Source organism: Pangasianodon hypophthalmus, chromosome 8 (assembly GCF_027358585.1).
Source record: "Pangasianodon hypophthalmus isolate fPanHyp1 chromosome 8, fPanHyp1.pri, whole genome shotgun sequence".
NCBI classification, from domain to species: Eukaryota; Metazoa; Chordata; class Actinopteri; order Siluriformes; family Pangasiidae; genus Pangasianodon; species Pangasianodon hypophthalmus.
The window spans coordinates 28,066,522-28,088,247 of NC_069717.1; the positions used below are offsets into that span (position 1 = coordinate 28,066,522).

General features: G+C 38.1%; 1 long non-coding RNA gene across 1 annotated transcript; it reads right to left on the reverse strand.

Moving 5' to 3' along the window:
* Positions 1-6,582: 6,582 nt before the first annotated feature.
* On the reverse strand, positions 6,583-20,109 carry LOC113546158 (uncharacterized). The gene is made up of 3 exons (XR_003404691.3): positions 19,912-20,109; positions 9,206-9,290; positions 6,583-9,093 (listed from the first exon to the last, which is right to left on the reverse strand). It is a non-coding gene; the product is annotated as an uncharacterized LOC113546158 (long non-coding RNA).
* Positions 20,110-21,726: the final 1,617 nt, after the last annotated feature.

Sequence of the window (21,726 nt, forward strand, 5' to 3'; positions counted from 1 at the left end):
GGTCTTTAAAATTCAACGACTTCAAACCTAAGTGACAATGATCAGGTTTTGCTTCTAAAAACAAACAAACAGACAAAAAAAAAGCACAGCAAGAGCTTTGTTTCTTGCTCACCATTTTCCAGCAACGTTCAAGGTCATAGTAATAGTAATGAGAAATCCAGAGTAGAAGCAGTGAAGACGTTGGTGCAAACGCTGGACTCATAGTCCCAGAATGCAATGCAGCTATGTGACACAGATTAGATTAGATTCGGATCGGCTAGTTAACGAGCTACAAGATGACAAGCACAATGGCGTTTGGAAGCTGATCTGTTTGAGCAAAGAGTACAGATGAGAAGCTGAGAGAGCTGGACAGACTAGAGGATTAAAGCGCCGCTGCATCACTCTCGTCAGGTAGAGATGAAGCGAGGGATAGATCCTACTAAAAAATTATCAGGAGGTAGTCCAACAGCATAGTGGATAATGTAGGAAACCAGTAACAAAAGTGAAACTGAAGATCACATATTAGCTATAAATATAGATATGGGTGGATTTTTACTTAATTGCACAGTTGCAGGAAATCTTACTTATGCAAAAACTACAACAACAACAAAAAAAATACAAGATGTATGCAAAAAAGAAAAAACCCACGCTGGACACTTTTGCTTTCCTTTACTTTTGCTTGACCTTTTCAACAAATATATCCTCTTTCTGAGGCCAGAAATGTCGGTCTGTCTGGAGTTTATTAATTTCATCACTCTGTTTTTGCTCAGTAGGGTGTAAAGGAACTCAGGCTTTTCCCAGTAAATGTTTTACAGTTTCATGCAAACTGTTTGCAGTGAAGCATGAAATACAAGGAAACTTGGACTGGCAGATTCCCATTAAAAAAAAACCAAAAAAAAAAAACCAAAGTGGAACGTTAAGTTGCCTGAATGAAAATGTTAATTAATACTAGAAATCAAACCCTTAGTGCACTTTGTTACAGAATGCCATGCCATGCTAACCCTAGGTTGACACGTATTAGAGACTAAAGCTCATACTTTTCCATGTACAGCATGTATTTAATCCTCCTCCTCATAAGTTCCAGTTTCAGACTACAGATTTTTATATATTTAAGATATAGTTTTAACAGTTTGGAAAATGCTTGTGTGGGCGGTCACACAAATACAGAAACTCTCATGATCTTGATGAAAAGTTTTTTTTTGTTTTTTTTTTTGAAGTAAACCTTACCACTCTGCCCCCAGAAACACTAGAGAAAGAAATACATTTGCAGAATGTATCTTTGTTAAACTCCTATTCAACTTCAGCGACATCAATCTACTGTATAACGGAGCTCACAGATGCCCTGTAGAACTTTCTGGAACTTTCTATCTAACCTGACTGAGTAAGCGAAACGACATTGTCTTTCCTAATTCAGGGTTGTGTTGTTTATAGCTGACAACAACCAACTTTTATCGTAAAAGTCGAAGCTTAGGAAGCTGATCTGTTTGAGCTGAGAGTACCAATGAGGAGGTGAGAGAGCTGGACCGACTGAAGGAATAAAGCGCTGCTGCATCGCTCTCAAGCAAGGGCTAGGAATGTAGGAAACCTTTAATCAAACATGAAAGAATTTTAAACTAAAAAAAAAGGGAATGCAGAATTTAATCGTAAAATAAATAGCACATTTTGCACAGATGAAGATCACATAGTGAATATAAATATTGATATGCAAGTCATTAAGAGTGGAGTTTTAGTTTAACACACACTTGAAGGAACCTTGAATTCAGCCTGAAGTAGTGTACTTGAAATTTACTGAACAGTTGTACACTATTGAAATTTATTCAGTAGTGATGGACTACTTTGTTTTTGCTCATTAGTGTGTAAAGTAACCCAGTAGAAATTTTAACATAATGTAAAGCAGAAACTGCTAGGAAACAGAGATGGATTTTTTTTTTTTTTTTAAGAAATTTGGTCTGGCAGATTCACTTGCTTAATGTGCCTTTCAGTTGCCTTGTGCATTTATAACCAAATACATCAAATCTCTGTCAAATGCAAGTGCTACAGTGAAGTGGAGTGTAATGTTGCGATGTTTTACTCATCACAAAACGTCGGTAACGGTAGATACAGTGCTCCTGATCCTGAGTAGCGGTTACTAGCCATAATGGCATAAAATAGGAGAAAAGAAGTTAAATGGTTTATTTAAAAAAACTTTGATTTCAGTGTTCAATGTTAAAAAAATAAATCATGTTCAAAAGAAAATTAAAAGTGGCAAAAGTAATTACTGTTAAAAGCATATTTTTTTCTAAACCATAACATTATGGTCACACTAGTAATGCATTAAAGGTACAGTCAGTGATCTTGGCAACTGTTAATTGTTTTCAACAAATCAAGCCTCCCCTTTACATCCAAAGCCACACCCACAAAAACCCATACCTGGAGATATTTCTGAATTGATGTGGGTTGACAGGTGTGTAGATCTTATTGGTTGGCTGTTGCTGGCGCACATCATTTGCTGTTTACATCACTGCTGAAATATTACAAGAAAACATTTTGTCCGACTATAAAATCACTGATCCCACCTTTAAGTTGTTCTCCTGATCTGTGCAGTCACGTTGACTCCATTCCTTGGGAATCAAACCCAGGCCACAGCAGTGAGAGCACCGTGGCCTAACCACTAGTCCTCCAGGGACCCCGATACTGACAAGAAAAACAATAATTATAAAAAAAATTAAAAATTATATAAAAATAATTGAAATTCATATCATATATTTACTCGACAGGAAGAGGGGTAGTTGCGATCAGGTGCGTGAAGCATGAAACTGTTCAAAATCCAAGGCAAAGGCTGTCCTTACACTGAATGAAAACCAGACCACAAAGCTCTAACAATATATATATATCTATTATTTTAGACTCTGCATAGTGGCACTGAAGAAAGCTATGGGCTTAAACGTCTGCTCACTGGTCTGTTTTAACTCACTGATCTTTGCACTTTTATCACTATGCAAGTCTAAAACAATAAATAGATATTTTGCTAGACCTTTGTGGAATGGTTTTCATTCAGTGTGCAGGCAGTCTTCTGGGACTTTTCTCACACTTGCTTGCCTGATTAAAAGAGTAACTGAGCATTACCTCTGTTTACTACACCACTGAGGTTTAATAATTCATCAACCGAAAGTCAACTTTGTAAATAATTTCTGTATGATCCCGGAAATTCAGCTTTATGCAGGGATCCATTACATTCTTGGAATAACTTGTGTTGACCAAAACTTCGGTTAATATTATGCATTTAAATGAGCTGAACCATTGGACCTCATTGTTGAACCTTAGCTATTTGCTGTTTTCATGGAAAGTATTTGAATTATTTCATGACCAAACAATAAACTGCAAGACAATGTGTAACTATGTCGGCTATGGGTTATGAGTTGTGGGTTATGGGTAATGGGCTATGGGTTATAGTCTATAGGCGATGGATTATGGTTTATTCGTTATGGATAATGGGCTAAAGGCTGTGGGTTATGAATTATGGGTTATTTGCTTTGGGTTGTGGGTTATGGGCTATGGGCTAAAGGCTATGGGTTATGGGCTAAAGGCTATGGGTTATGGGCTAAAGGCTATGAGTTATGGGCTAAAGGCTATGGGTTTTGGGCTATGATTTATGGGTTATGTGCTATTGGTTATGAATTATAGCTATAGGCTATGGGTTATGGGCTATATGTTATGGGCTATGATTTATGGGTTATGTGCAGTGGGTTATGAATTATAGCTATAGGCTATGAGTTTTGGGCTGTAAGTTATGGGTTACAGGTTGTGGGTTATTGGCTATGAGTTAAGGGCTATGGGCTGTGGATTATGGTTTATGAGTTAGGAGTTGTAGGTTACAGGTTTTGGGTTATGGGTTATGGACTATGGATTATGAGCTGTAGGCTATGGGTTATGGGTTATGTGCTATAGGTTATGGGCTGTGAGTAATGGGTTATGTGATATAGATTATGGGCTGTAGGCTATGAGATATGTGTTATGTGCTACGGGTTATAGGCAATTATTTATGGGTTATGGGCTACGGACTATAGATTATGGGCTGTGGGTTATGGGTTATGAGTTATGGGTTATGTGCTATAGATTATGGGCTATGGACTATGGATTATCTGCTGTAGGCTATGGATTATGAGTTACGGATTATGTGCTATACGTTATGGGTTTGAAGGAAATTTATGTTGTTCTGGTGGCTCTTGGTGGCCTGCCACCTTCCCAACACACTCTATGATGGTTATTCCTTTCATTTGTCTCTTCTCTATATTAAACCCAAATCTGTTTTAATGTATACAAATTCCACCAAAATACCAATAATGTAGAACGGTATGTGAAAGCATAGTGTGTGTAAAACATCATCTGTCTTACTCACAAGCGCATACAGGATGTCCCATCTTTTTTTACTGTTTGGTAGCTGAAGAATTTGCAGCTGCACACTTATCTACATTGTCAACTAACATGCTCCTTGTTGTTTGATTAAGATCTCAGGGAACGATAATAGGTCAACTGCCAGATCTACCGCCTACCACGAAATGCCTAACACCTACACATCACTGTATGATATCAAATAATGGGATTGCCCAAGAAACATTACACCCTTCCAGGAAAGTGTAGGTTGTTTGTGGTTTCAGGGTGGTAACGGATAAACAGAGAATTAATAGTGCTCCACGTACATCTTTGTGCCTAAGTATTTTAAAAGGATCTGTGTTTCAGGGAAAGTAAATTTGGTTCAATCACAGTATCATAAGGAAGGATTATCATTAGAAACATTCATTCCATAAACTGAAATAACACGATTGAAATGCAAACCTGTTTGCTTTACTGAGAGGTATTAACACAGTGAAACTGACACACACACACACACACACACACACACACACACACAAGCACACACTTACACTAAATGGCCACTAAGTATGTGGACCAATCACACTCATATGTGCTTGTTCTATTTCAGCTACAAGAGCATTAGTGAGATCAGGCGCTGATGTTGGGATGTCGAGGAGGTCTGGGGTGCAGTCGGTGTTCCAGTTCATCCCAAAGGTGTTCAGTGGGGTTGAGGTCAGGGCTCTGTGCAGGACACTCGAGTTCTTCCACTCCAACCTTCACACACCATGTCTTCATGGAGCTCGCTTTGTGCACAGGGGCATTGTCATGCTGGAACAGGTTTGGGTCTCGTAGTTCCAGTGAAGGGAAACTGTAATGCTACAGCGTACAAAGATATTCTACACAGTTGTGTGCTTCCAACTTTGTGGCAACAGTTTGGGTAAGAACCACATATAAGTGGTTGAGCCACTTCATGTTGTGCCTAAGAACACCCTTACTCATGATAAAAGCACTGTAACACATAGACTCAGGTGGGTTATTGCTTTAATAGATTTATACTTATTTTCTTTAGTGAAAGCTGTTTCTTTGCAGAAAGTTCTAATCACATTTATTGTTAGGTAACGTCCACAAATCGAGTTAGTTACCAACCTCTATTTAAGCAAGTAAGACAAAAAAAAAACCCACAGTTTTTATGTTACCAAGGAACTGATTTGCCGTGAAGATCAGAAAACTTGAGGTTACAGCGTCAAATCTGTCTGGTACAAAGTTCTGGCACTGGAAACTCCTGATAATAAGTTAATAAATGTCTCCTTTCAAAAAATTTCACAGTAGCAACTATCTTATCTCACCAACTTATCTCACCAACCAGAGTCCAGAATTCAACAACACTGTGGTATCAGATGTCCTTTCTTTTTGACTGTTGTTTTTTTTTTTTGTCCCCATCTGACACTACCTGCATAAATACCAACCCACATACACACCCACACACACACACACCCCCCACACACACACTGTGCTGACATGACTTGTGTTTGTAATTGTCGTGTTTATAATCTCAGGCTTTGATTGACAGGTATTCCCATAAAGGTACACAATGCATCGAAACCAGGTGACATCATCCTGTGTTTAGGCCATGGAATTACAAACATCGCATATCACATGGCACATCTTTATGACTTTCTCTACAGAGAACGATTAGCTATTAACTCAGTGCAAGTGAATGCCTATTGGATAACGACCTTCATTGTTGTCGAGTTTCAGACTTGTTCACGGTTTAGCGCTCATTCATGTTTTCCTTCTAAGAATTATTAGTAACACTTTATTTCGAAGGATACCTAAGACACATGAGACCTTTATAACACCTTCATAACATATGTTTTTTTATTAATCAGTGAGGGAGGTGAGAAGTGAGAAGAGAAGAAAGAAATGAGAAATGAGAGTGAGAAGAAAGAACTACAGTAATAATCATTATTAAACCATTCAAGATTTTTAGTCTTATCTCAGATTTTTACTTGTAGAAGAGCTACACAGTGCTTTATAACAGTGTTATAAATGATAATTTGCTGACCTATTTAGTTTGTTGGGTTTGTGTGTGTGTTGTGTGTGTGTGTGTGTGTGTGTGTGTGTGTGTGTGTGTGTGTGTGTTGGGGTGGGGGGGTGGGGGGGGGGGGGGGGGAATTTCCATACTTACAGAAATCCAGATGTAGATTTAGATCCCTAATCCAGCAATCCAGAGGCGACAGGGGCGAGGAAAAACTCCTTGAGACGTCACGAAGAGGAAAATTTGAGACTCAAAAGGGAACCCATGAGATTATAAATCTTTGTTTGAAGCTTTATTGATGTGTAATGAACTTATAAAGTGAATTTAAATGTCTAAATGTAACACTAGATGGCAGCACAATCTCAGTATATGAGAGAGACATGCCTGGTTTAATCTGTGGGTGCATCAGTAAAAGAGTGTTTCCCTACAGTATCTACTTCTACTTCTTCTCATACTTCAAAACGTCCTTCTATCATGAAGGACTAATAAATGATTATAAAGATTATAAAGGAGGCTGTAATAAACTATAGTGACTGCTTTGCAAATTGTAATATACTGTAGATTATTTTGCCTCTAATAGCACATATCTAGTTTATAATACAGACTGATATAATGTACTGTAGTACAGACTATGAAGACTAGTTTACATTTTAGAAACTTTTAACAGAGACTGTAACAAAGCCTGCAAGAAAGACTATAGATAATCTAACAAAGACTGTAATACAATTTATAGTCTGTAATAAAGAATGTAATAAAGAGAGTATAGAGACAGCAAGAGATTGTAATAAAGACTATAATAAAGATTGTATTCACTGTAAAAAAATATAAATTGTGATAGAAACTGTAAAGACTGTAACAGTGACTGCAAAATTAGTGTGTAGGGACTGTAATAGAGACTGCAATAGAGTATATAATAGAGACTATAAAGACTGTATTAGAGACTATAAAGTACAACATACTGTATTCTCTATAGTCTCTATTATAGTCTCTATCACTGACAGTGAAATAGACTATAATAGTGTAACAGAAACTATAGAGACTGTAAAAGAGACTGTGGAGTCTATAATAGAGACCATAATATAGAGTGTAATAGAGACTGTAGAGTCTGTAGACTGTGGAGTCTGTAATAGAGACTGTAGAGTCTGTAGTAAACTATAGAGCCTATAATATAGAGTGTAATAGAGACTATAGATTCTGTAATAAACTATAGAGACTATAATATAGAGTGTAGTAGAGATTATAGAGTCTGTAGACTGTGGAGTCTGTAATAGAGGCTATAGAGTCTGTAATAAACTATAGAGACTATAATATAGAGTGTAGTAGAGACTATAGATTCTGTAATAAACTATAGAGACTATAATATAGAGTGTAGTAGAGACTATAGAGTCTGTAGACTGTGGAGTCTGTAATAGAGACTATAGATTCTGTAATAAACTATAGAGACTATAATATAGAGTGTAGTAGAGACTATAGAGTCTGTAGACTGTGGAGTCTGTAATAGAGGCTATAGAGTCTGTAATAAACTATAGAGACTGTAATAGAGACTATAGAGTCTGTAATAAACTATAGAGACTGTAATAGAGACTATAGAGTCTGTAATAAACTATAGAGACTGTAATAGAGACTATAGAGTCTGTAATAAACTATAGAGACTGTAATAGAGACTATAGAGTCTGTAATAAACTATAGAGACTATAATAGAGGCTATAGAGTCTGTAATAAACTATAGAGACTATAATAGAGGCTATAGAGTCTGTAATAAACTATAGAGACTGTAATAGAGGCTATAGAGTCTGTAATAAACTATAGAGACTGTAATAGAGGCTATAGAGTCTGTAATAAACTATAGAGACTGTAATAGAGACTATAGAGTCTGTAATAAACTATAGAGACTGTAATAGAGACTATAGAGTCTGTAATAAACTATAGAGACTGTAATAGAGGCTATAGAGTCTGTAATAAACTATAGAGACTGTAATAGAGACTATAGAGTCTGTAATAAACTATAGAGACTGTAATAGAGACTATAGAGTCTGTAATAAACTACAGAGACTATAGAGTCTGTAGACTGTGGAGTCTGTAATAGAGGCTATAGAGTCTGTAATAGAGACTATAGAGACTGTTATAGAGTGTAATCGAGATTATAATAGAGTGTAAAAGAGACTGTAGAGTCCATAATAAACTATAGAGCCTATAATATAGGGTGTAGTAGAGACTGTAGAGTCTGTAATAGAGACTGTAATAGAGATTATAATAGACACTGTAATAGAGACTATAATAGAGACTATACTAGAGATTACACACACTGTAATAGAGACTATAATAGAGACTACAGACACTGTAATAGAGACTATAATAGAGACTATACTAGAGATTACACACACTGTAATAGAGACTATAATAGAGACTACAGACACTGTAATAGAGACTATAATAGAGACTATAATAGAGACTACACACACTGTAATAGAGACTATAATAGAGACTATAATAGAGATTACACGCACTGTAATAGAGACTATAATAGAGACTATAATAGAGACTATACTAGAGATTACAGACACCGTAATAGAGACTATAAAGTCTATAATAAAGATTGTTGTTGGCTAAATGTCAGTGCATAGATATTTACCACTTATCTGATTATCTAAAGAGCTGAACAGCAGATTATCTCACACCAGGTTTCCTCTGGGAAATTGGCATGACAGTTTGAGTCATACAGGCACATCTCTGTTGTGATTCTGGGTGAATGACAAAGGGGGTGTGTTAGTGCCAGGACCTCTGTTCTGTCACTCAGTGCAGATTTAAATCTGGATTAAAGTGGGAGTGTTGAGGAGATGAAAGATGTAGTACCTTCCCATTCTCATTTGAAAGGGTTTGTCAGATTCAGGAGCATTCAATTACTGACAGCAATGTCCCGAGTGTGACCTCATCTCCTCTGACAGAATGAGAGAGAGACAGAGACAGAGACAGAGAGAGAGAAATAGAGAGTGAGTCAATGAAAGATTGTAAGAAAATTGCATGCAATGCTAATTTGTTCCCAATATTTTTGCATTTATTGCTAATAAATAAATATTAAGTTGCATATAAATAATAATATTAAGTTGTATATAAATAATAAATATTGCACTTTGTGACTTTATTATCACTTTGTAGTCTAGCGCCAACTATATAACTACACATTATTATAAATACACATACATTTTGTGCATTTGTAGCTACATTTAATGTTGTGGAACATCCGTGAAACAAGTTAGTTCGCTATAAACACTTGCTCCCTCATTAATCTTTCTCTTTTTTCCCTGGTTGTCCATGCTAATGGGGTTTATCAGTCACTAGTCGTCTCTCTCTCTGGCCTTGTTATGACACTGTGATCTGATAAGATGTGACGTGTGATGGTGGAGTGGTGTTAGCTCTGCTCGCAGCTCTGCACCGTATAAACACAGCATCTGCTGCTGAGTGTGCAATTCCCTCAACAGAGGACTTTTTAGATTGCTCTGACTGGTGGTCTTGGATATGCATACGCACACAAACACACACACACACACACAAACACATTCACGATGGTCACTTAGGAAGCCTTGAGTAACAGCAGCGTGTTTTATCCTCCTGGTACTTGTGTCTAAGAGTGTGTGTGTGTGTGGGCTAAGATGTTTCCTAGTATCCTTTTATACTCTCTAAATCTCTTTTGCGCCGTGTGTGTGTGTGTGTTGAGGTTGTGAGGTGAAATAATTAATCTCTCTCTCTCTTTCTGTCTCTCTCTCTCTCTCTCTCTCTCTCTCTCTCACACACACACACACACATTCACAATGGTCACATAGCAGGCCTTGAGTAACATCAGTGTGTTTTTATCCTCCTGGTACTTGTTTCTAAGAGTGTGTGTGTGTGTGGGCTAAGATGTTTCCTAGTATCCTTTTATGCTCTCTAAATCTCTTTTGCGCCGTGTGTGTGTGTGTGTGTGTGTGTGTGTGTGTGTGCTCAGAAGGCAGAAACATCACACTTTAATCAAATGCTCGGTTGTTAATCATGATTTGATCACATTCAGGAGGTAATGTCCCACCCTGCTGTTTGGTCTTATCATGTTCCAATTCAAATCCCTCTGATGGGACTACACTGCTGTGTTATTCGCTCACTCGCAGTGTGTTTGTGTGTGTGTGTGTGTGTGTGTGTGTGTGTCTTCTTCAACCACCATAGTCTCCAGGAGGGCTGTTTTTATATTCTGATTGTGAAGATTACTCCCTGCTCTGTCATTGTGGTAACACCTGCTTGTAGCACTGAGGGAGATGTGTGTGTGTGTGTGTGTGTGTGTGTTTGTGTGTGTGTTTGAGAGAGAGAGAGTGTTTAATTATTTCACCTCAGAACCTCAACACACACACACACACACAGTGACACTCACACACACACAGTGACACACCTGGAGGTGAGATCTCTTCAGCAACCATCCTCAATAATTCTGTCATCTATCCGCCGTCCTCCTTTCTGTCTTTCGGTTTCATCATTCCTCCATTTCTTTTTCCCTCCCGCTGCTTTAAAGTTTGCCATCTTTTCTTTCAACTCTTCCAGTACTGAAGCTCTGGGGATAAAGTGTGCTACTGAATCCAGTACCAGAGGATCTATGATTGTCCATTATATACCATGAATAGAGAAAAGTCTAGAATAATGACCATGTTCCTACAGACCCTGGGCAGACACCCAGGTTCTGCAAATAGGGGAGAGCGGGGTGTGCTGTCACACTTTTCACTGTTGGCGTGATACATGACAATGGAATAAAAGAAAAATAGAATTCTGAGCATTCACTCCAAAACAAATTTTTTATTATATTTTATTAAATAAAATGGGAAGTGCCATCAAAAAAAGAAAATTGTGCTCACCTCAGTGCTTCTGGTGTTGGATGTATGAGCAGTACGACAACTTACCCCGCTCTCTCCTATTCTGCAAACACTTAATGACACTTATATGCTAACCAGAAACAATAGAAGTGACAGGTTATATGCACATAATAAATCCGAATGGTGCTTTTATTCGGAATCAGCACATTTATTTGATATAGACATTTAAGCAGCGTAAATTAGGATTGCTGTTCAAGTACAAACAAACAGAATAGTAAAAGTGACAGTTTATATCTGCACACACATAAACTTCCATCACTTTTATTCTAAAGTCTGTACTGCAAATAAGATCATACTGCTCACGAATATCAAATGTTTTTCATCTTACGTATATACTTATTTAAACGATTAAATTTGAATCTGCCTAATTGTGAAGATCCCAACACAATTCATGCACACAATACAATACAATACAATACAATACAGTACAAATCTACGCCACACACACAGGCTAATATGAAAGTGAAAACAATGTCACAACATGTGGTCATCTTCTGAAATAATCAGAATACATCAAAAAGCTTTTTATTATTAACATACTTAGCTATGATGGAAAATTAGCTTTGTACATGAGCTATGATGGACAACATTAATCTGATCGAGTTCTTGACCCTGAAGTGGTAATGAGATTAAAAATCTGTCAGATGGATGAACATGTGCTGTTGATGAAGTGTGTTCTGTGTGGTCACAATCGCTGCTCGCTCTGAAATATCGAACACTACAATCCCTCATGTGAGTCTGTTTATCTCGGCCATGGTGTTTTGTATGGCTTTGATGTAGCTGCTGCTGCTGTTGTTGTTGTACTTTTTTGAAAAGTCAGACCTCTTCATGTCCAACTTGTTTCAGATCCAAAGAGCTCTCTTTTCAGAGAGGATGAAAAAAATCACAGTGCTGTGGAAAACCGAAGAGCTCTTCACTCTTCACTATGGAGAAACGAACAGAGAGAGAGCTCTGAAGAATTAACTGGATTGTCTGCACAAATGCGTGGATGGATAACTGAATGAATGGTTGGACGGATGGATGGATGGATGGATGGATGGAAGAATGAGTGGATTGGATCACAACAGAGATAATAATGAGGTACAGCTGGGATAAATCAAAAGAGATGTATAAATGGATGACAATATGGCAAGCACTGAGACACTGCTGGAATGGATGGATGGACGGATGGATAGATGGTTGGATGAAAGGAATAAAGGACAAATTGATGAATAGATGGATAGAAGAAAGGAAGGACAAATGGCTGGATGGATGGATGGATGGATGGACAGAAAAAGGACAAACGGAACTGGAAAAAGGACAAATGGATGGATAGACAACTGGGTTGTTCAATTTGTTCATCCTAAAGCCTTTTCATTTGCTTTCCTTTATGCCCCAAGAGTTGCACACCACCTCACAACTGCAGTATTCTCCGAATTTTCAGGACCTTTTGACCGCGTGTACACTGGTAATATTAAAAGGATTTTCTCTTTCCATCCACCATGTAGTTAAAGCTACCGGGACATCAGCAGGAGCAACAAAACACTGCAATTCCATTCTATTCCCTCACCACTAAATTGGCTTCTTTTCAGATGCAGGTGCCATCTATCAATACACGAGATTGCTATCCAAATTACTTTTTTTGGCGAGAATTGCTGGCAAAGGATCCAGCATGCACTGAAAAAGACACCCCCCCCAGACATGTTCTCACACACACACACACACAATCATAAGCTGAGAGAGAGAGAGAGAGAGCAGGACGTATGAAGACTTTTATTTGCCGCTGCAGTGATAGATGCGGCCGTGTAGAGGCAGTGATTACCGGGGTCCCAGGGCCATACACACACATCCATTAGACCGAGGTTTAGACCTGCCGAGACACAGCCTGCCTTCTCCATCTGTGTGTGTGTGTGTGTGTGTGAGAGAGAGGCAGGGTTCTCCTGTTTCTTGATGTATCCATGGTAACGGTTCTGCTTCTCCTTTTGTTTTAGGGTTGAGGAGATTATTTTTCATGGCAGTTGACAAGATTTAGTGTTCCTTTCCTGTTTTTTTTTTGCAGAGTAATCTTCCAGAACGATGCTACAGCTACAGGTTTAAACATATATCAGTAGGGTGGAATCAAAGTTATCTACACACGGGGTAATGGATAGATGGATGGATGGATTATAGGACATTATAGCAATTAGGTATAGTGTAGCAATGGTGACTGGACAAAGATGAATATCTGCACAGATTGGTGAAAATTTGGATGATGGATGGATGAATAGCTGTATCACTAGCAATTGTGGTGTTATAGTATATTGTAATAAAGCTGACTGAAGACAGATGAATATTTCATGGATGGATGGATGAAATGATAAGAGTATATGAAAGCTAACTGACTAGAGATTATAAAGTACATATCTGGATAATGGATGGATGGATGACAGCTAGCAATTAAGCACAGTAGCAGTGAAACGCTGACTAACAAGTTTGAAGGAAGGATGGATGGATTGATGGGTAGATGATGGGTGGATGAATAGCAGCATGGCTAGTAAGTAAGCGTAGTCTGACTGAGGACAGATGAATATCTGATGGATGGATGGTTGGATGACAGCTAGCAATTAAGCACAGTAGCAATGCAATGCTGGCTGGACGAGATAAACATCTGCTGGATGGAACTGATGGATAGATAAATGGATGGACAAGAAGCTGCATAATGGATGATTGATGGATGGATGAATGGATGGATGCATGCATAAATAAATGGATGGATGGATGAATGACAATTAGCAATTACATACATACAGTAGCCATGCTGACTAGACAGAAATGAATATCTGCACAAACGAATGGAGGGAAGAATGAATGGAAGGATGAATGGATGGATAAATTAATGCATGAAAGTTTGGAGGAAGGATGGACAGATTGATGGGTGGATAATGGGGAGATGAATAGCAGCATGGCTAGCAATTAAGCACATTAGCAATACAATTCTGACTGGACAGAGATAAATATCTGCTGGATGGAACTGATGGATGGATGGATGGATGGATGGCTAGATGAAAGATTGGTTGATAGATGGATGGATAGATGGATAGACCGATGAAATAATGTATTTTAATTGATGATAGATGGATTAATTGCAGAAAGGATAGTAATCAAACAGTGTATCAATGCTGACATGATAGTAATGAATGATCTCAAAAAATGACGAATGGATGGATGGATGGATTGATCAACTGATCAACTGATGATAGATAGAGATGAATATCTGCCCAAATACATGGAGGATGGATGGATGGATGGATTATACCAAATATAGCAATTAGAGATAGTAATAGCAATGGTGACTGGACAGAGATGAATGTCTGCACAAACTGATGGATAGCTCGGGGGATGGATGGATGGATGGATGAGTAGGTGAAGGATTTGTGTTGAATGATGGATGGATAGCTAGCAAAGACGTGTAGTGCAGAAAAGTTGACTCGACTGATATGAATATCTGATGGATGGTTAGATATATGGATGTGTTAATGGCGATGATGGATGGACAGATTACAGAAAAACTAGCAATAAAAAGTTCAGAGGATATTGGGGCAATAATAAATGGATGGAAACAGATGAAAGAAAGGATGGAAAGACATCCATGGATGGATAAGATGGGTGAATATCCAACATGACTTGCCGTTTTGTATTTAGCGCTTACAACACAAAGTGCTTAGAAGGCATGGAAGGATGGATGAGAGATGATGGATGCAAGGATGGATGATGGATAGCAACGGTTATGAGTCAGAGAGAAGAATCAGTGAACGGATGGATAGATTAATGGATTTTGTGAGCACATTGTGAATGTGATGAAAATCTGCTGGCATGCTGGATCTATGAAGCGACCATCCTAAATACACCTTCAAAACATTGTATTCTGCCTGGGTTTTATCAAAGCCACGCTCTGGGAGAATTATCTGTAATATATTCAGGACACGTTGCATCGTGAATGTTTGGGAATGAAAGAAAATACCGAGAAACAAGACGGAGAGAGAGAGAGAGAGAGAGACTGGACGTGCTTTCTGCGGGGCGACGGATTTATCACCTGGTTGGATTCTGCTAGATGTACTCTAGACTCTAGAATATTTAGGAAGGGGGAATTTATCCATCACCACAGAAAGACTCAGAAAGAGATGATATGGCCAGAGAGAGAGAGAGAGAGAGAGAGAGAGAGAGAGAGAGAAGAAGGAAAGAAGTGACTATCTTTCATTATCAGTGTCAAAACGACCCACCTGTCAGTCTGCGTAATAGACTGCTGAGCCAAAGATTAGAATCCTTTCGGATGAAGTTATTTTTGGAGGAGGCTATTTTCCAGCTCAAGGCAAGAAACCTGCTGCTTGATGGAGTTTTTTTTTTCTTTTTTTAGCCGGAGAGCTGTCTAGCGGCTACGTTTACAAAATACTTTAGCATCGATAAACTTTCATATTAATTAGACATTAACATTAGCGATGGCTAGATGGGAGGCTAAAATCTGATATCTATGAATATCTTGGCAATGAAACTATTAGAATTGAGCAATGTGTTATATCACTAGGTCTCACTGATGATACCCACACACACACACACACACACACACACACACACACATACACACACTTTAATACAGATTCTTTCATTCATGATTTCTAATGTTTTAAAAGTCTGAAATCCTCTCCTGGCTTCTTGCCATGTTTTCACTGAATACAGGACAGAAAGAAAAGCTTAATCTGCCTACTTTTAGATTTTTTTGGAGAAAAAAAGTACAATATAGTAAATAATCCACCTCATTCACGTTCGTTACATCCACGACTCTGTGTAATCACCTGATTACCGTGACTGTCCTGTCAAGTCAAGTCAAGTCAAGTGGCTTTATTGTCATTTCAACCGTATACAGCTAGTACAGTACGCAGTGAAATGAAACGGCGTTCCTCCAGGACCATGGTGCTACATCAAACAACACAGAACCACAACAAACTACACATTTCTACATAAAGTGCACGTGCAAACGCGTGCAAACAGCACAAGACAGTACAATAACTACTAAACCACGACAATAACTAAGACAGTATAGTAACTACTACTACAAGTCCAGATTGGCTGCATGAATCTACAGTCTGGGCGAGAAAGAAATCAGCCCCAGCCTCACTTCTCACATCGTCACTCCATTCATGATCGTCCTTGGTCATGTTATATATCATCAGCTTTCCCTGGACTTTTCCCATCAACTGAGTCTCCATTTTAAGGGTTATTTTATTAGCTAACCCTTCAGTAATTTGAACTGAATTAGCTTCATCTTCACCTCAGTAGAAAAGACGCAAATGCATAGCATTAGCATTAATTCCAGTCCACTAGTGTCTCTTCTCTCAGAACAGCGCAGTCCCTTTTCCATAAGTTGCATTCCTATTGTGTGTGTGTGTGTGTGTGTGTGTGAAGTCACTGAATATGAAGTGACTCCTATGATAGAGTTTCCTCTCCATTCCTCTTGAAGGTCATTCTCTTTATTCGTCCCCCGTGGACAAACAGTGCAACGGCTCTGTTGAAAATGATAAGAAAATATAGTTTTAATGGGCCTCTGGATAGGACACGGCTATCTGTCATCGCCCCTGTGTGTGTGTGTGTGTGTGTGTGGCCTCGTTTGACTGGAGCCTATGCTGGTTATTATTAGAGCTGTAATAGATTAAAGACAAGCAAGGAACCCGGAGAATGAGAAGAGGTTTCTCAGTTCTATAGTGAAAGGGAGAGGGAGAGAGGGAGAAAGAGAGAGAGAGATAAGCTATAATAATAATAATAATAATAATAATAATAATAATAATAAATTCTTCAGTATAAATGTATTTTACAGGCATAATCCAGCTATCCATATAGTAGTCACATTATTTAAAAGTGTACAATAATTTTTTTTTTTGTCTATTGGACCTATAATTTATTTTTTTAGATTCAAGTCTAGATTCCAGTTCACATTATTTAGCTTCACATTATTATGCCAACCTGTTTTTTAGTTACTGAGGTTTGGATTAAACCCATTTTAACTTTAATCAAAACTTTAATCAAAATGATTTTAAAAAATACAAAAAAAATTTAAAAAGTATTTTTAATTAAAAAAATTCTTGATGGATGGATGAACGGATAGATTCTCATAGATGGTTAAGTGAAAATAATCAGTGGCAGGGTGATGTGATGAAGCGGTGTTACTGTTACAACCTTGAAGCTGATTATTTTCCTATAGCAGCCCGTGTTTTATTCCTCTTATACCACAGCAATTCGTCAACGATTACACTTAATGAATGACACAGCATACTTATCCATTTATAGTTATGTTTAATGTTCAAAACAAGTTAGTTCCTGTTCTCACTTACGTTATAAGAGTCGTTCTCTCACAGCGTCTCATTTTCTCTCTCTAGAGACTAAGACAAAAAATTTACTCTAATATTATCTCTATAGAAACGATAACGTATTAGAACGAGCGCATTAATATAAAGGTGTGATTTGCAGCTGCACTACTGTCAGAGCTGCTGCTATAGAAAATGAATCAACACCTTCTGACCAATGGGAATAGAGAATTCAACAGCTCTGTGGTGTGATACAGTTTAATCACTGTTAGAGTCGCAGCCAAAACAAAAACACACACAATGCCAATTAAATCAAGATAAATATGAAATGGTTTTTTCCACCAGAGGCCTAATTCTCATGTTTATTAAGACTTATTAAGGAACTGGCTCCAAGCTCTCAGGAGCTCCTGTTCCTGTAAATGATGCTTTATTAAAAACAGGTGCACTTAGACTCAACACTTGGAGATTAAAGCAGTAAAGCCGTTAGATAAAAGACACAGAGGCAGTAAGATGCTGTTTGTTGTGCTGCTACTGCCTCATTAGCGTAATCAAGAGCTCTGGCTTTTTCAAGTACATCCAGATTGTTTCCAGTGAAATAAAAAGTCACATTTACAAGTTCGCTCATGTCCACTCGGCCTGTCGGAACTATTCCCAGACACAATTAGTGTGATTATTAGTGCGTTACGATGAAAAATCCAACCATTGCCACTGCACTGCATTGAGGCTATGTTACAGTGATTGAGGTAAGCCTTCAAGTTGTTTGAGGTTATTATTAAATTAAATTAAACATCGTTAAATAAAGGATAATGAAAAATGATTACCTAGCAGTGTAGTACCTAAAGCTACACCAGTACAGTACAGGTAGTGACGTCTTTCAAGGCTTGGCTGATGACCACTTTTCAATAAATTAATATGAAAAATAGCAGCAATAACTGAATTTTACAATCATGTTACACACTTTGGTACATAAATTTAAAAATGAACGGGGTTAAATTGTAAAATATTAGTATTACAATTATATTATAGTCCTTAAACTGTCATAGAAGTAACCATTGTGTAAAGTTGTATTCAGCTGCATTTGTGAATCATTTGAATTTATTTGAAAAAAATAATAAATAACAGGTATAAAAGAATGACTCATTTATGAGTTGGATGTCACTAGTGGCACAGAAATATTATTTCTAGATCTCTCAAAACACAACAGAGCATTACTCATTACTCAGAACAATACTTCCTTAAGAACAACACCTGGTAAAAATTAGCAATTAAAACAGCTGTTTAAGTATAATTCATTAAATAAAAATAACGAATCGATGATTTGGCTTTTTCTCTAGCTGAATCATTCAACCCTAAGCAGTGCTACTTACGCTGTCCTCTTTGACAATAGGAAACTGTAAGAAGATATCGAGTTGTTCTGTAATATTACGATGTGTGATTATGATACAACAAAATTTTCTGTACTTTTCCAGCCCTAATCTAAAGGCAATGATTACAGCAGCTTGCATAATTATTCACCCCCTTGAATTTTTCCATATTTTGTATTTTGTATTTCAAATATACACCAAATAACCCATATAAATATATAATATATAAATGAGAAATCAATATAGTTTGCATAGTTCTTTACAAATAAAACATTTAAGAGTTGTGATTGCATAAGTATTCACCCCCTGCTTCTGTGAACCCTCTGAATTAGTTCTGGTACAAACAGTTACCATCAGAAGTGACATAATGTGTTGAACAGACTCAAGCTGTGCGCAATTAAAGTGTCACATGATCTCAATATAAATAGAGTATTTTAGTGCACATGCCTAAACAAATAGCAACATGTAAACCAAGGAGTTATGAAAACAATTCTAAGACAGAGTTCTGGAAAAATATCAACCACTATTTATATAAAATATCCCAAACTTTCCACATCCCACAGAGTGACATTAAATCCATTATTTAAAAAATGGAAAAAGGAGAGACTTAGTCAGAGAGGCAACTAAGAGATCAAGGGTAATACTCAACATGATGCTAACACCACCATGCTTCACTTCAATATTCTAATCTACTGTAGTTTGTGTAGGTTCATGAGATAAAAATCCCAATGAAGTCAGTTTCAGTTCCAGTTTGTAACACTACACAATGTGGAAAAATCCTAGGTGGGGAACTGACCCTTGCCAGGATCAAGCCACAAATATAATATAAAAAGCAAATGTCTGGCTACAACAGCTAATAAGGCCCAGCTTACGGGACAAGCTTTTGAACACGCAGCCAAGACTTCAAACGTGAAGCGAGACCGTCCTCCGTGACTAATAGGGCTCGTGTTTCATGTCGATTTCATGCATGAGAACATGCTCCTTATACGTACCCCTGTCTTTCCCCACACTGGTCTGGATGGAGATCGAAGCCGAGCGTCCAGATGTAAATGCCAAAACCATTCTGACACGGAGAACAAAAAGAGCATTGTGGTCATGGGTAATGACTTCAGCAGCTGTTCTCAGTGCGCACTACAGTCGGGTTATGATCACAGCCGGCGGTCTGCGTAACACTAGATGCTGAAGCTCTAGTGCTGATGTGTGTGTGTGTGTGTGTGTGTGTGTGTGTATTTATATTCATGAGCCTGTACTGGTCAGGATTTTTGCTTGGGGCTTTTCTAAATAAGCTTGTCATGAAGTTCCTGTCGTTCTCTCAGCTGTGTGAGCCTCTGACAGTGCAGGGAAGTGGAATGCGTCGACACCAGACACCTGGCTGACCTTCTCATCATCTAGCGCTACTTAACTCCTGCTTCCTTACATGCCTCAGTGATCTTGATTAAGTCACGAGTCCATTAAAGTGCCTTCTTATAGCTTAGCCGGAGAGGAACCCTAACTCCAGGATACAAATGGCCTGAAGCTACCCTGGCTCTGAGTGACAGCTTCCTCCATCAACGTGCCGAGAGGAAATGACCTGTTCCTTCACCGTTATGAGCTTGATGAGTTTAGCAGCCATTCCGTTAGTGGTTTAAAGCCTCCCGGGCTTCATCCATAACGTCCCGTGTAAACACGTCAAGTCCATATGAGACCTCTCGAGGATTGAACTAAAGACAGAGTGGATTCGTGCAGTAGAATCCACTGCTTTTTTTCATCACTTATCAAAAGCTAATACTTTTCACAATGAGATTTCTCCAACACCACCCCATTATTCTTTACTAACACAAATGGACTGAATGCACATTTACAAAAGTTTCTACTGGTGTTCGCTAAGGCCACTCGACTTCACTAATGATTATTCACACAAAGTGTGTAAAGTCTCTGAGACGGCTTGAGTGATTCGGCCTGATAAATGGGAGGTGGAGTGACAGAGAGAGACGTCAGTCATTGTTAGAGCTATTGATTGCGATGAACAAATGAGGATAGAGGAGGTTTTTTTTGGACTGCAGTCAGAGATGTGAGGCGAGTGTTAATGCAGTTGAATAGAACCAGCATAAAACGTGCACACGGCTTCAAAGAACAAAGCACTTTGTGTTAGCTGTTATAGGAAAATAATCAACCGTGGGATGGTTTGATGAAGCAGAGGTAATGCTAGTGCACTGAAATTGATTATTTTCCTATAACAGTGTTTTATTATTGTGCTTTTATACCACAGCAACTTTCCAACACTAACATGTTTTTTTCATGCAAGAATGACATACTTTTTATCTGTTTATAGTTACATTTAATGTTTTGGAATGTATGTGAAACCCATCACTCACGTTATAGCAGCTATAAACAGTCATTCCCTCGCCAGCCTCTCTTTTTTTCTTTCTGGAAGTTAATATCACAAAAGAAATTGCAGCAAAAACATAAACTCCTCTGTCCTGAAGATGTCGGAAAACTTTAAGTTGCAAAGCACTGAAACTGGAGACTCCTTCCGTAAATGTTAAATCACCTTACAGAGCACTGCCTTACGGAAAACTTATCGATGATTACACATTTTTAAAATCTGATTATGTGGAGCATCCACCATGTAAATAAGCTGTTACTATAGAAACGATAATGGATTAGAAAGAGTGCTTTAATATAAACGTGTGATTTGTAGCCGCACTACTGTCGGAGATGCTGTTATAGAAAATTAATCAACACCTCACATCTGATCAATCCAAATCCAGAATTCAAAAGTGTTAATATAACAGGGTTAGGAGCTAAATTAGGATTCAGGGGTTGCA